Source organism: Bos indicus x Bos taurus, chromosome 16 (genome assembly GCF_003369695.1).
Source record: "Bos indicus x Bos taurus breed Angus x Brahman F1 hybrid chromosome 16, Bos_hybrid_MaternalHap_v2.0, whole genome shotgun sequence".
Classification (NCBI taxonomy): Eukaryota; Metazoa; Chordata; class Mammalia; order Artiodactyla; family Bovidae; genus Bos; species Bos indicus x Bos taurus.
The window spans coordinates 10,928,434-10,944,666 of NC_040091.1; positions in this window are offsets into that span (position 1 = coordinate 10,928,434).

Sequence of the window (16,233 nt, forward strand, 5' to 3'; positions counted from 1 at the left end):
CAATTCCTGGGTCAGGAAGATTCCCTGGGGAAGGAAATGGCAACCTGCTCCAGTATTCTTTCGTAGGAAATCCCACGGACAGAGGAACCTGGTGGGCTACAGTCCATGGGGTTGCAAAGAGTCAGACACAACTGAGTGACTAACCACACAGCACAATAAAAACATTAAATCTGTATTTTATAAATGGCAAAGTCAAGAATGAAAGAATATGATTTTCTTTTCACTCAAACTATTCCTTCTACATTTTAAAATGTGAAAAATGAGGAATTTGGTAATGATGAGAGGTTATGATGCTATTTGAGGGCATGATGATTACATATAAAAGGAGCTTCTATCCCTTCAAGAATGATCTTCTAATAAAAAGGGAGATATATGGCACAAAATGGGGGTTTCCCAGGTGGCTTTACTGGTAAAGAACCCACCTGCCAATGCAGGAGATATAAGACACCATGAATTCTATCCCTGAGTCAGGAAGGTCCCTTGGAGAAGGGCATGGCAACTCATTCCAGTATTCTTGCCTGGAGGATGAGAGAGGAGCCTGGAAAGCTAAAGTCCATAGAGTCGCCAAGAGTCAAATACAACTGAAGTGGCTTAGCATGCACACACACAAGGCATATACTGAAAATTGAGTCAGAAATAGGTAAAGAAGGTGGATGGAGATTGAGTCCTCCCCACAGAAGACACAGCACCAGTGCTCCACAACTACTCTACTCAGAATCCCCAGAAACCCTACAACGTATCACCTTCCTATTTTCCAAACTCATTCAGATCAGATCAGATCAGTTGCTCAGTTGTGTCCGACTCTTTGCGACCCCACAAATTGCAGCACGCCAGGCCTCCCTGTCCATCACCAACTCCCAGAGTTCACTTAGACTCACGTCCATCGAGTCAGTGATGCCATCCAGCCATCTCATCCTCTGTCATCCCCTTCTCCTCTTGGCCCCAATCCCTCCCAGCATCAGAGTCTTTTCCAATGAGTCAACTCTTCGCATGAGGTGGCCAAAGTCCTGGAGTTTCAGCTTTAGCATCATTCCTTCCAAAGAAATCCCAGGGCTGATCTCCTTCAGAATGGACTGGTTGGATCTCCTTGCAGTCCAAGGGACTCTCAAGAGTCTTCTCCAACACCACAGTTCAAAAGCATCAATTCTTCAGCGCTCAGCAAAATAGTGAACAATTTTCACTTTGGCTGTCCAGGATCCAACTCCCAGCTTGAGGTGAACCCCTAGATAAATGGGAAACAAGTGCCACTTCCTTGTAAGGAAAGCACGATGGTCAGAAATTACCTCTCCCTGTGCATGTCCTTGACCTCAGACATCAGTCAGCCAGGGCAACACAGTGCAACACGAGGTCTTGTCATTTTCTGGCTGTGACAACCGCAGAAATTCTCTTCTCCTTCTGCCTCACCTTCCTCCAATGGAAAAGGTGGATAAGATGACTACAGTGACACTTTCCAGCTCCTTAGGTTATAGTGTTGTGCAGTTGCTAAGTTGTGTCTGACTCTTTGTGACCCAATGGACGGCAGCATGCCAGTCTTCCCTGCCCTTCACAGTTTCCTGGAGTTTCCTCAAACTCACGTCCATTGAGTCAGTGATGCCAGGTTATGATGAGGTTTGAGTTAAAATATAGAGAGAGCTTAGAACAGCCAGCAGCACATGATGAATATTCAGTTCAGTCTCTCAGTCCTGTCCATCTCTTTGTGACCCCATGAATTGCAGCACTGCAGGCCTCCCTGTCCATCAACAACTCCTGGAGTTCACCCAAATTCATGTGCGTTGAGTCAGTGATGCCATCCAGCCATCTCATCCTCTGTCGTCCCCTTCTTCTCCTGCCCCCAATCCCTCCCAGCATCAGAGTCTTTTCCAATGAGTCAACTCTTCACACAAGGTGGCCAAAGAATTGGAGTTTCAGCTTCAACATCAGTCCTTCCAATGAACACCCAGGACTGGTCTCCTTTAGGATGGATTGGTTGGATCTCCTTGGAGTCCAAGGGACTCTCAAGAATCTTCTCCAGCACCATAGTTCAAAACATCAATTCTTTGGTGCTCAGCTTTCTTCACAGTCCAACCCTCACATCCATACATGACCACTGGAAAAACCATAGCCTTGACTAGATGATGAATATTAGATTTGGTAATTAAAAATATTCCTGCTACAGGACTTTGAATCCTGTGGAGTGATTCAGTGTTGTGAGATCCTTGGAATGACTCAGAATGGCATCTTCAAAGTCAAGACAACATGTAAATACTGAATGAAGGGCCTGTGGGAGGGTGATGTCTCTGTCCGTCCTCCTGTGGTTCCCGTCTGAGACAGGTTTCCTCCAGCTTTCCCTGCCATTCTCGGAACTACTAGGTATCTTCTGAAACTGATTCCTTTGCTGCCTAAGTTACAATATTTCTGTTTGGGCAAACAAGTACCCTGATTTACCATAAGCACCCTGTTTTGTGCTTCACAATACTTTCTGCACACAATCTCAACTATAATCTCATGTTTAAATTTTATTAGCTAGATTGTAAACTCCATGAAATGAGAAGCTGCTGTGAGCTAGACTCCCTGTGGTTTTCCCAATATTTAACAGAATGCCTGAGACATATTCCTTAGAAATGCATATTGGAATACATGGGAGGGGGAGAAGCGGAGAAAGAACAAATACAGACTTTAATGGACAAAATACTAAAGGGAAAATAATCTAGTGCTAGTTATCCCCAATATGAAATATTCAGTTAAAATGATTACCACCTACTATCATGGTAAGTGAGTGGAATTGGTGGGAGGCTTGTGCAAGATTTTCTGTTTCTGAAAGATTGTACAAGCATTTCAAAATGCTCACCAGCAAACGAAAAAGCCTGGAAGTACAAATGCAAATTAAATGTCATTTAACCTTGCAGAAAGAATCTCAATATCGTATGTGAATTATGAGAGCTTCTTACAACATCACTATTCTAAGAAGGTAGCCCACATCCTTTCTGTGGATACATGAGGGGATACTAGCTGCACCCAGAATGGACAGTTGTATGTGGTGAATTGGGAGATGAATGATTTGCACAAACACATAAAAAGTAAACATAATAATGCTACAAGACCCATGGGATTTCTGTTGATTTCAGTTTAACTTTTTCAGAATTCAGAAACCCAATCTGAATACAATATCAGAAAGACAAGTCTGACTGATAAGTTTGATCTCTGGAGATTCAGCTCTGCTTTCCTTAAGGATCTGTTTTGAAGAGGCCAATGAGCCTGAATTATTGGCATCGAATCTGGTGGTAAAGAGAATGACTTTCTTTTTTTTTTTTTCTCCAGATCCTTTACCTTTCAAAGGAACCACAAGATAAAGAAATTAATGGGTTTTTCCCAAAAGGCCAGGGTTTTAATACAGCTCCAAAATAACATATGCATTACAATTTCATTTTCAATCCATGGGTAAAGTTGAATTCCCCATTCTTTTTTCTTATCCTTGTGGCCCAAGAGGGGGAAAGGGGTTTATTTAGGAACTAATTACTGATTCCTCCTTTTTATCCCACTTGCCTCTTTCTTTCTTTCTTCAAAGATGCCCTACTATTAATAAACCTTCAGTTTTCAGTCTCTACCTCTTTATCCTTTGATATCTACAGATCTACTCTGATTTATTTCTTTTGCCACTTTGCCATTATTTATTAGGCAGGATTTTTTTCATATTACCTTCACAAATATTTTGAATAAATGATCTTAGTCAAATACATTTCTGCAGTACCTATAAAGTTATTACTATGATAATCATAGCCCTGAAACTATTATCTTTGACCATCTTGATATCTTTGTTGTTGTTCAATCATTAAATCATATCTAACTCTTTGCAACCTCCATGGACTGCAGCATCCAACCATCTCATCCTCTGTCATCCCTTTCTCCTCCTGCCCTCAATCTTTCCCAGCATCAGGTTCTTTTCCAGTGAGTCGACTCTTTATATCAGGTGGCCAAAATATTGGAGTTTCAGTTTCAGCACAGTCCTTAGAATGAATATTCAGGACTGATTTCCTTTAAGATGGACTGGTTTGATCTCCTTGCAGTTCAAGGACTCTCAAGAGTCTTCTCCACTACCACAATGGCTTACTAAATGCTAAATCCAAAGATCATCAGTCATGATTTCTCAGTAGCATTTACATTTTCATCCTAACCTTTCAAAAATATTCCCTCCAGTAGCAAATTGTAAACTATTTTGAACTGGCTCTCACTGACAGTTTTTCCTGTCTCATTATTACTTTTCTCCTTCTGCAGCATAAAATGTGATTCTCAATGAGTTAATTTTAAGAATCACATGAGAAACTTTTTCTGATTATATGTATCTTTAACTTAGATATCCTGAGATAATTGGCTTAACTTTCAGGGCTTCTACATAAACAGGTTAAAATAATCATCACTGCTAGATTCAGTTGGTATTACTGATGAGAGTGTACCATTCTCCTTCTGTATACTAGGCAACTGAAAAAAAAAAAAAGCCTAAGAATTATTGGAGAGTTAAAGAAACATGAGACAAGCATACTGAAAACCTCAATTCACCAATGCATGAAGTCCTTTCACTTTCCTTCATTTACTTCATCCAACAGTACTAAGTGAAATCTTCTATTTCCCCAGTGGCAGATATTTTACCATGTATTGGAAAGATTATATAACTCTCTTGTACATTTCAGTTATTAAATGTTCATCCACCTTAAAACCATAATGTTCTATCTAATTTAAAACATCTTCTCTCTCCACTGCTAATCATGCTAGTGGGACAAATATCCTGAAATACGAATAAAGTAATTTCCTCCTTTTTAAAAAAAAATCTGTTCTCTCACCTCTGGTATGTTGAAATGCTAAGAGTAAGAATGTGTGAATATGTGACACATTTTTAATTAGCATTTGTATTTAGGTCTAAGTTGATTATCACTTTTTTCTGATTCACAATGTTGGTTGCTGGTTGCTCAGCCACTCAGTCATGTCCAAATCTTTGCCACCCTATGGACTGTAGCCTTCCAGGCTCCTCTGTCCATGACATTTTCTAAGCAAGAATACAGGAGTGGTTTGCTGTTTTCCTACTCCAGGGGATCTTCCCAACCCAGGAACCAAACCCGTGTCTGCTTTGTCTTCTGCATTGCAGGCAGATTTTTTACCCAGTGAACCATCAGGGAAGCTCTGATTCACAAATAATAACCTCTTTGTAGCAGGTGTCCAAATGCTGGTGTTCTCACAAGGCACAGGAGTGAGCTCTCCCAGGTTCCCTGAGGGGGCAATTCTCTACTGCAGAATCCCTTAAATTATAAAAATTAGCTTTGGTTCAAACTTTTCAGTCACTTACATCTCATGTTCCATATGGGGTGCCCCAATCCAAAGTCGTATATTAATCCATATTAAATATAAGTAGTAAGTGGTGGGCTGCCATCTATGGGGTCACACAGAATCAGACATGACTGAAATGACAGTAGCAGCAACAGCAGCAGCAGGAGCAGTAAGCCAAAAAGGTTGACAACATGGAATGATTTTTTAAACACTACTGAATAAATCAAAAGCATAGAGAAAGAGAAAAAACAAAAACAAACAAAAATAAGTAGCAAAATGGTAAACTTTAACATCTTAATCAGGTTAAATACAGATGTTCTACAATACCCCGATAGAAAGAAAATGCCATCTATGCATAATTATATAAACACAAGAAGACATGATCAGATCAGATCAGATCAGTCACTCAGTCGTGTCCGTCTCTTTGCAACCCCATGAATCGCAGCATGCCAGGCCTCCCTGTCCATCACCAACTCCCAGAGTTCACTCAGACTCACGTCCATCGAGTCAGTGATGCCATCCAGCCATTTCATCCTCTGTCGTCCCCTTTTCCTCTTGCCCCCAATCCCTCCCAGCATCAGTCTTTTCCAATGAGAAATAATACATTAATAAATGGAGCCACTTGAAAGATTACAAAATGTTTTAAATTGAATTAATATGAAAATTCAACATATCAAAATTTGCAGGATGCACCTAAAGCATTTATTAATGCATAATTTATATATCTTTAAAAATAAGTACATAATGTCAGTGAAGAAGTATCTCAAATGAAATATCTAGCTTCTAAAAACATTAAATGAAAGTAAATTAAAGTCAAAACAAAAAATAAGGAAGATAATAAAGATAAGAAAGGAAATCAGTAACATTAAAAGTACAAAAAGAATAGAGAAAATGAACAGAACCCTTTAGTTTTGTGAAAAGCCAAGAAAATTGATAAACTTCCCAGCAGACTGTTAAAAGCAGAGAACACACAGAGAAACAGCAGAAATGAAATGGGATAGCACTACAGATGCTACTGACCTTACAATGATAATATAGACATATGAAAACCTTTATGCCAATATATTTCCCAACTAATAAATGGGGCAAATTTTTTGAAAGACACAAACTAAGAAAGCTATTCTATGAAACAAATAGATAGCCTAAGTAGTCTTTATATAAAATGAATTTCATTATGCAATCTCTCACTACCTAGAAAACTCTGAGAGAGTAAACCAGTAAATTCTTGCAGACATTTAATGAATAAATAATTTCAATTTTAGACACACTCAGAAACTAGAAAAAGAAGGAATACTCTGAACTCATTGTGAGGACAGTATTGACCTGACACCAAAATCAAAGTGTTCACTGGATCTAAATATTAAAACATATTTTTATCATTCTGCCTTGTAATTCTAGTATGAAGGATAAAAAGGAAATCAAATTTTAATAAATGAATACCTATCTCATGATATAAGTAGTTCTTAGGCACCACCAGGGCAGAAGATACAATGATGTGCAAACAGAATCACTGTGATGATAACCACTACATATGATACATCAGCCTCTGACATGCCAATTTGTCATCATTGTAGCATTTTCAGGGACCCTAATATTTTTGTTGTTTAGCACTATCACAATTTTTATATGATCTCCAATATACCAGTTCATGCAGATAACACATGTCCATTACCAGGACAATAAAAACATTGTTTATAAGTAAAAATCTTTCTCAAAATGGCCCTTCTGGGAAAAGAATGACCACCCACCCCCTTCTAGAATCACTTCTAGATGTATTTAGAAAAAGAAAAGGAACATTTTGTCAGTTTTCATACATATTTCTAAGCAGTAAACTTTAAAAATAACTGTGTCAAAATTCAGTTTTATGCATGCATGCTTAACTCAGTAGTGTCTGACTCTGAAGGATCTTCCCAACCCAGGGATCAAACCTACTTCTCCTGCATCCCCTGCACTGGCAGGCGGGTTCTTTACCACTAGCACCACCCAGGAAGCCAAACTCAGTTTAATAAATTCTTTACAAACGTAATTATTTTATCCTTAAATTTGTAGAATTGAAAAGTTTCATCCACTCAAAAGATTAATCATGGAAAATGTTAATTTCTGATCAAAAGCAAAGAATTATTTCCTCAATGTACTTGATTTACACACTTGAGGAAGATGATTTATATAGGCATAAACATCAGACACGACTGAGCAACTAAAAGACACACACACAAACATTTCCTAGATTTATGCTTTTCAATTTAAAGAGAAGGCATTGTGATTTCATATTTAATCAAAATAATTTTAATTGGAAAGAAAAAAATTATATACATGTTCAAAATAGCTGTCCTTTTGTTCTCTGTACATTCCTTGCCCAACTAGCGCCTGCTTCAACTGTACCCTACTCAAATGACTGACCTTCCTATGTATTTGCACTAGATCCCAACTAGTGATGGTTCTTGTCAAAAGGGTAGTGAGTGGTGTGTCCCTCTGCTGTTTCCCTGGTAACCAATAAGCCCACCTGACATCAATTCCCCCGTAACTGGTAACTGGTAATCTTCCATTCTCCTCAAATAAAGATTGCCGCCATATTGTGGACAAAAGAAAAAAAAAAAAAAAGGCACAATGTGAGAGTTGCGACTTCAGTTTTCTTTCGGGCAATATGAGGACTGCAGCCCGAGAGGCTGCACCTCGGATAGCTCTGAGAAACTGTTCCAAAGAAGCAGAGGGGGAAGGTAAATATATGTGATTTTGGTGAAGAGGGAGTTCAATGCAATCGAGCACTTATCCTACAAAAGGTTTTCTGCTAGTCACAAGGAGCTAATGTCACCATGAATGGATTTAGTGCTTTCTAGATATAAGGAGATGCAAGGATTGGGCTCACAAAATCAGTTCCTAAAAATATTTAACTATCTGAAGACCTGTTCCACCAGTTTTCCTGGAACACATTTGCCTCAGCTCTGTTCTCTACCCTGAACTCCTTTCAGAGCATGACAACAGTCAACAAATAGAGCAACACTGGATTCAGTCCAGCAGAGGTAGATTGTAAATGCCCTTGGAAGAGCCAATGTGTAGTTGACAATGTCCTGCCTGTTGTGTGCTGTACATTGTACAGCGTGTATCCAGGACCCTGCTTCCAACATGTAAGCCCCTTCCCCCACCTATTAAACCATTGGTGTCTCTGTCTCTGACTTTGACTGTTTCTTTGACCTTGAAACTGCAATCACCATCTGCAATCAGCTTCACTGCAGATGGTGATTGCAGCCATAAAATTAAAAGACACTTGCTCCTTGGAAGGAAAGTTATGACCAACCTAAACAGCATATTCAAAAGCAGAGACATTACTTTGTCAACAAAGGTACATATAGTCAAGGCTATGGTTTTTCCAGTAGTCATGTATGGATGTGAGAGTTGGACTATAAAGAAAGCTGAGTGCCAAAGAATTCATGCTTTTGAACTGTGGTGTTGGAGAAGAATTTTGAGAGTCCCTTGGACAACAAGGAGATCCAACCAGTCCATCCTAAAGGAAATCAGTCCTGGGTGTTCATTGGACAGACTGATGCTGAAGCTGAAACTCCAATAGTTTGGCCACCTGATGTGAAGAACTAACTCATTTGAAAAGACCCTGATGCTGGGAAAGATTGAGGGCAGGAGGAGAAGGGGAAATCAGAGGATGAGATGGCTGGATGGCATCATTGACTCAATGGACATGAGTTTGGGTAAACTCTGGGAGTTGGTGATGGACAGGGAGGCCTGGTGTGCTGCAGTCCATGAGGTCGCAAAAAGTTGGACACGACTGAGTGACTGAACTAAACTTGATCTTGAAGCTGGGCAAGTGCAGGTCTTAGAGACTTGTGGGGTTCAGCCCAACAGTATATCACAAGTTCCTATCTTCAAAATCTTTCACCAAATGTAATAAGCTATTCTCTAAACAATGTAGTGTTCACAAAGGTTTCAGAGGTACATTCAGGGAAAGAAAACAATTAGAGAATATACTATTCTTATATTCTAATCACCGCTGGTTGAAGAGTTAGAAAATATCACAAAATACAAAATACTCAAACATTAGAATAGAGTTGTGAAGGGGCTACCTCAGTTTTTATGAGGAGAACTGGAAATGTATAAATTCTAATTATGAATTGTAGGGATTGGAAATCTATTATTTAAATATTTCCCTCAGTTCAGTCACTCACTCATGTCTGACTCTGAAATTCCATGGACTCTCTTCTTTCACTTTTATCAAGAGGCTCTTTAGTTCAAGTTCTGCCATAAAGGTGGTATCAAAGCGTATCTGAGGTTATTGATATTTACCCTGGCTATCTTGATTCCAGCTTGTGCTTCATCCAGCCTTGCATTTCACCTGCTGTACTCTGCATATAAGGGAAATAAGCAGAGTGACAATATACAGCCTTGACATACTCCTTTCCTGATTTGGAACCAGTCTGTTGTTACATGTCCATTTCTAACTGTTGCTTCTTGACCTGCATACAGATTTCCCTGGTAAGTAGTAAATATTATACATATACATGTATACACATACACATATTTTCATAGCATTCTATGAACATAACAATTTAAAAGACACTCCATTCTTTAAAATGTACTTTGGCAACCTCACGTGAAGAGTTGACTCACTGGAAAAGACTCTGATGCTGGGAGGGATTGGGGGCAGGAGGAGAAGGGGACGACAGAGGATGAGATGACTGGATGGCATCACGGACTCGACAGACTTGAGTTTGAGTGAACTCCGGGAGTTGGTGATGGACAGGGAGGCCTCGCGTGCTGCAATTCATGGGGTCGCAGAGTTGAACACAACTGAGCAATTGAACCAACCAACCATTCTTTAAAATTATATAAGCAAGTATTATAAGTTCATAGAAAGAAGCTTTTTTGATTGTAATGTATATGCCTGACATTAAGCTTTAGTTGCTGAGAAATCCATTTCAAAGTCATCCTTCTTTAACAAATATATTGCCAGCTGTATGGGTTTCCCTAGGTGGTTCAGACGGTAAAGAATCTGCCTGAAACACAGGAGACCGGGGTTCAATCCCTTGGTTAGGAATATTGGAGGAGTTTGTAATTTCCTCATTTCTGTCTTGCCACAGCAAAAATTTGAAAGAATGGATGGACCAGTGTTACAGCTCCATGTTACAGCTCAGTTTTATTTGGCAAGCAAAGGGAAATACATCCTTGAGGCGTGAGGATGGGCCGTCCCAAAAGACTGGAAGAGAAGAGAAGCCCCTGGCTCAAGTTTGGCTCCTCTTTTTATTTGCTATTTCTCCTCCCCCTGAGCCTGCCCTATGTAAATCTGGCTAGCCAGGAGGTTTGTTCTCACTCCAGTCCTCAGACCTTCCTTTGTTCTATTTTTGTGGGCTTTTCCCCTCATTGTCTTTTAGCCACCACCAATCTGGACTCCTTTTTCTTATTCTAATTACCTAACTGGATGATCCCCTGGAGAAGGGAATGGCAACTCACTCTGCTATTTTTGCCTGGAGAAGCCCATGGAGAGAGGAGCCTGATGGGATACAGTTCATGGGGTTGCAAAGAGTCAGACACCATTGAGCAATTAACAATTTCAAGTCACTGCTGCTGCTGCTAAGTCACTTCAGTTGTGTCCGACTCTGTGCGATCCCATAGATGGCAGCCCACCAGGCTCCCCCGTCCCTGGGATTCTCCAGGCAAGAATACTGGGATGGGTTGTCATTTCCTTCTCCAATGGATGAAATTGAAAAGTGAAAGTGAAGTCGTTCAGTCGTTTCCAACTCTTAGCGACCCCCTGGACTGCAGCCTACCAGGCTCCTCTGTCCATGGGATTTTCCAGGCAAGAGTACTGGATTTCAAGTCACAACTACTAACAAAACAACTAGATAAGGAACCAGGCCACCCCACGCATAAAGTTTCCTTTATAGAAAGCTCTGGGTGATATAGATAACCAAAAGCTTTTCCCTTCCCTCATCCTAATTCCTACTCTTAAACTTTAAATAAAGTAATAGCGAGCCCACAAAATCCTAGGCACCCCATCCTTGTCCCCAGGAAAGGCAGAATTCCAGGTCCATATGCACACACAGTCTTGAAACCGAACAGGGTCCTATGGCTTCTGGGTATGAAAGCCTTTCACTTCCTTGCTTTTTGGCTCCAGCCTCCATGACCTTCCTTGAGTTCCAAAGCATATACTCTAGGACAGTTGATATCCTGGAAGGGATGGGATGCAGAGATAAGGGAAGTGCAGCCAGGAAACAAAGGTGCAGTCTTGGGGCAGGTCCTGGTTCCCCCTCAAGGGATACACATAACAGTATCTTTGAGCTCTTTAAGGTATCAGCATTCTCCAAACCAGAGAAAAATCACCTGAGGCTACATTAAAAGAACCAGAGGAACTCATCAAGAAGATTACTTGAGGGATTTCCCTGGCAGTCCAGTGGTTAAGAATTTGCCTTCCAATGTAGGGTGTGTGGGTTCAATTCTTAGCCAGGGAAAAAAGATTCCTCATGCTGCCAGGCCAAAAAAAAAAACCAAAACCTAAAACAGAAGCACTGTTGTAGCAAATTCAATAAAGACTTTAAAAATGGTACACATTAAAAAAAAAAAAAAACTTAACAAATTTGATGAAATTAAAGGAGCCATTCAAGAAACTAAGATCAAGGCACCCAGTCTCATCACTTCATGGGAAATAGATGGGGAAAAGGTGGAAACAGTCTCAGATTTTATTTTCTTTGGCTCCAATGTCACTGTGACTGCAGCCATGAAATTAAGAAACACTTGCTCCTTGGATGAATAGCTATAACAAACCTAACATATTAAGAAACAGAGATATCACTTTGCTAACAAAGATTCATATAGTCAATGATGTGATTTTTTCCAGTAGTCATGTACAGAAGAAGGCTGAGCACTAAAGGCTGATTCTTTTGAAGTGCTGTGCTTGAGAAGACTCTTGAGAGTCTTTTGGACAACAAGGAGATCCAACCAGTCCATCCTAAAGGAGATGAGTCCTGGGTGTTCGTTGGAAGGACTGATGCTGAAGCTGAAGCTCCAATATTTTGGCCACCTGATGCAAAGAGCTGATTTATTAGAGAAGACCTGATGCTGGGAAAGACTGAGAACAGGAGAAGGGAACTACAGATAATGGCATGGTTGGATGGCATCAATGACTCAATGGACATGAGTTTGAGCAAACTCCGGGAGACAGTGAAGGACAGAGAAGTCTGGCATGCTACAGTCCATGGGATCACAGCCTCAGACCCAACTTAGCAACTGAACAAAAACAACAAAGGAGTAATGTCCCTGAACACACCCTAATCTTATGAGTATCCCTGCTCTTGAAGAACCATTGTTATAAAACTCCTCATCAAATCCTCCTAGGTTGGGACACAGTTGCGAGGGAGTGGGGTGGGCAAAGCAATAAAGCTTTTTTTTTTTTTCTATTTCACTCAAAGCTCTGTCTTCAAGATTTTATTTGACACTGATAGGCAGAAGTGGCAGAGGTTAAAGTGGTGAGATAGCATCACCAATTCAATGGACATGAGCTTGAGCCAACTCCACGAGATAGAGGTGGACTGGGAAGCCTGGTGTGCTGCAGTCCATGGGGCTGCAAAGAATTGGAGACAACCTAACAACTGAACAACAATAACACAGGGGCCATGATTTTGGCATCTCTCTCTTTCTCTCCCACCCCTACATGACCTCCCTATGTGACTCTCAGGCCCACCATGTAGCCTCCAGGACCTGGGAGAATAAACCTTGTTTTTTCAATTACCTGCTGGTTGTTATTGAGGTGTATCTTACAACATCTTGCACTAATAAAAAGAACCACAAGCTTGGCTCCTACTGTCTGAATGTCTGTGGGAGCTCTGTACAAGCAGTATGGCCCTGTGAGTGCCTCAGGCACTCCTAGCCAGTAGCATCACTACCCATATTCAGAGACCAACATGCAATGGAATGTATCATTTGTAGTTAAATTTCTAAGCTGCATTCTAGGAAAAATTATCTATTGGAAATGGTAGAGAGTGGATATGACAGCAAAGGCTAATCATAACTATTCCCAGCTTGATGACATATTGCAGCACCAACACCATTCTGTTGCTTGAATGGAAAAACATATTTACTTTCTCAAATTTTTATTAACTATATTTTAAATAGGGCTTCCCCTGTGGCTCAGTGGTTAACAATCTGCCTGCAATGCAGGAGTCACAGGAGACACAGTTTTGATCCCTGGGTCTGGAAGATCCCCTGGAGGTGGGCATGGCAACCCACCCCAGTATTCTTCCCTGGAGCTGGCAGTCTACAGTCCATAGGGTCACAAAGAGTCAGACACAACTGAAGCAACTTAGTACACATACACGTATTTTAAATAACATCAGGATTTCTTCTAAGTCGCTTCAGTCATGTCCGACTCTGTGCAACCCCATGGACTGCAGCCTACCAGGCTTCTCCATCCATGGGATTCTCCAGGCAAGAACACTGGAGTGGGTTGCCATTTCTTTCTCCAAAACAACATCAGGATTAAGGCCCTATATTTAACTTCCTCAGATCCCTATCAACTATTTTCTACATAGTTGACTCATCCTTATAAGTAGGTGTGTCAAGCAGTTACTGCCACAATACTATACACAAAGCATTAGAAAACAGCCTCATGTGTCTATGCATCAGATGGTTGAAAGATGTAGAGTCAGACTGGGCTCAGCCTGGCTCTCTGCTTCAGTTTGGATCTGTGTCTGTTCCATCTAAATCCTTGGAGGAAGGGACTAGCTGGGGTAACTTCTCACTGCAATGTCAGACATGCAAGAAAGGCATCATGACCACACAAGTGTATCAACTCTCTGCTGCCATCATATCTACTCACTTCCTATTGGTTAAAGTAAGTCACATGGTTGGTAATATTAGGGCCCCATTCATCCTGCAGATTTGAACAAGTAAAAGCAGAATCCAGGTGTGTGACCAGAAACTTAATTTACATTTTGATAGTATGAACATCGTGTTTAGAGCTCAGTCACTCAGTTTTGTCTGACCCTTTGCAACCCCATGGACTGTAGCCTGCTAGGCTCCTCTGTCCAAGGGATTCTCCAGGCAAGAATACTGGAGTGGGTTGCCGTTTCCTTCTCCTGTTACAGTGTAAAACCAACAAAAATTTTTATGAAAAGAATATAAAAGAATTATATATAAATATAATTTATTTATTTATGAGGTTTATTTTCTCTATTAGTAGAATATTATTAAAATTTAATTCTACTAATAGAATGAAAAAATAAACCTTCATTTTGAGCCTGTTTGGCCTAAAGCGAAAGGAAATTTTCTAGAGTAGCTTTTGGAAATATAAAATGCTAACTTATGGACATAAATCTTAGAAGAAATTGTAACATGGATGGACTCTATCACTAGTTTGGATTCAATACAGGTGCTGTTTATAATTCTAATAGTAATGAAGACCTAATTGTGTAGGCTACTGTTCTAAGTACTAACATTTAGCATTATTAATAGTAAAAAATATTATAACAAATTGTGCAAAGATGATGATATAATACCACATTCATTAGTTAGAAACTGTAACCATTAATATACAAGTGAAAATCCAGTGGCTTAAGAAAGATATAGAAAATTAAATTCAAATAGCTTGTCCAGGATCTCACATAGAGTAAGTGGTAGAGTTAGATTTCAAACTCATAGTCTGTCAACTAAACCCACATGCTTAACTACCTGATTGTATTTCTCCTTCATATCTTCATATCTGGCATATCTTCATTACTGCTTCATATCTGGTGTAGCGTTCATATCCCACCTAATTTATACGTCCCACCTGTGGATCCTCCTGGAAAAAATAGACAATAACTTTCAATATGTGTGTTAAGCCACTTCAGTAGTGTCTGACTGTTTTGACCCTATGGACTGTAGCCCACCAGGCTCCTTTATCCATGGGATTCTCCAGGCAAGAATACTGGAGTGGTTGCCATGCCCTCCTCCAGGGGATCTTCCCAATCCAGGGATCGAACCTGCGTCTCTTAGGTCTCTTGCGCTTGCAGGTGGGTTCTTTACCACTAGTGCCACCTGGGAAGCCCCACTTTCATATATCATTTATGTCATTTTCAAGGCTGATTATCTTCCTTAGGTATTCAGAAGGCAAATTTAATATATGCAAGATTCTTTTACAAAACTTAGATCCATTCTTTTTGAAGTTAATATGATGCTGTTTCTATGTTTACAAGTAAGTCCATCTGATAAGTAAATATTTAATATGATTAAAATTAATTCCTTATTATGAGCAATTCAATATTGTAGCTATTGTTTATTACAAAAATTAATATTGCTCAAAAAATCACTGTTCAACACAATCTATGTAATTATATTTTTAGTTATCAAATAACAAGCAGTAACAAAATTGTCCCACAGTCCCTAAACATTCCACTAAAATGTAAAAATAACACAGAGGGAAAAGAAAGTATCTAAAACCAAACAGCAAGTGGAAAAGATATAGCTATGTCTCTTCATTGTGTTATGTTCAAACTAATTATTTATCCTTAATACAGTAAAAAGGACCTGGTCTGACATTGTGATTCATTCTTAGTCTCTTCTTATAATGAAACTCAATCAAAATAAGTGATGTATTTCTAATGGGTTAATCATATTTTAAAATGTTTTAATATAGTTAACTTTGATAATTTCCTTAAAATGATCATATCATAAATATAAAGTTTAACATTCCAATAAAACATGTCTCAGATAGATACATTTTATTCATGGCAACACAGTAGCCAATATCCCTTTCTTTCATCTTTACATGGCATACATTAGAAACCATTCCAACAGGAAGCCTTGGAAAAAACATTATTACTGAATCAAAGACCCGGCACTGATTCACCTGCTGTGTGACTCTGAGAACATAATGTATAAAAGTGCTGAGTCGTTTTTTAATCTTAGAAAGTCAGAAAATATGATTAATGCATCTTTTAGCATTATTTAAGATTTAAA